Here is a 984-nt window from a genome sequence, read left to right as displayed (position 1 = left end):
GAATATTGTTCGGAGTCCCGGATGAGATCACGGACATGACGAGGAGTCTCGAAATAGTCGAGAGGTAAAGATTGATATACAGGACGATGGTATTCGGACATCAAAAATGTTTCGGAGGATACGGGGTACTTATCGGGTCACCGGAAAGGAGTTTTAGGCACCCCGGCAAAGATATGGGCCTTATGGGCCAAGAGAGGAAACGCACCAGCCACGAGGGGCTGGTGCGCCCCCCATAGCAGGCCGGCCTAAGGAGGAGAAGGAAAAGGGGAAGGGAAAGGAAAGTGTGGATTAGGATTCCCACTTCCTTCCCTCTCCCTCCTCCCCCTTGGGAATACATGGTAGGGGGGCGCGGCCAGGGCAGGAGCCCTAGGGCCGGCCGGCCACCTATGTGGTGCGCCAGGCTACCTCCGCTCCCCCTCCCACCTATATATATATATATATATATATTCTTATGATCGCTTCATTAATAAATTACGTTTGAAATACAAATAGTTACATTCATATTGATTCACTACGTAAAATTTTATATAAAAAAACAAAAAAATGGTTATAAGACCAGAAATATCGCATTTTATGTATGTTTTTACGTTCGTAATTTTACGTAACATAAAATATTTTTTACGGCGAGTATATTTTTTTTTCGTTCTCTTTTTATGTATGAAATAAGACAAAATTTACAAAACCTATAAATACGGTGCATGGCCGTCAAAATAGAGAGGATATATATATATATATGGCTGGACTATTCTGTTCCCCTAACAGAACCTCGCCCCCTATAAGGGCCGATATCCGAACAGGTGGTGCCCGAAGAAAAAAAAACCCCAGCCCACCCACTCCCGCATCCCCCGTCTCCGGCTGGATCCCGGCGATGGCCAGCCCCCCACCTTCTCCCCCGTCTGGATCCCGGCGCCGTGCCCGCCCCCCACCTTCTTCCCGGCGCCGTGCCCGCCCCCCACCTTCTTCCCTGCGCCGCCCCCCCACACC

This window comes from Triticum aestivum, chromosome 2D (assembly GCF_018294505.1).
Source record: "Triticum aestivum cultivar Chinese Spring chromosome 2D, IWGSC CS RefSeq v2.1, whole genome shotgun sequence".
In the NCBI taxonomy this organism is placed as follows: domain Eukaryota; kingdom Viridiplantae; phylum Streptophyta; class Magnoliopsida; order Poales; family Poaceae; genus Triticum; species Triticum aestivum.
The sequence above is the reverse complement of the archived record's forward strand: the minus strand, read 5'-3'. Positions refer to the sequence as shown.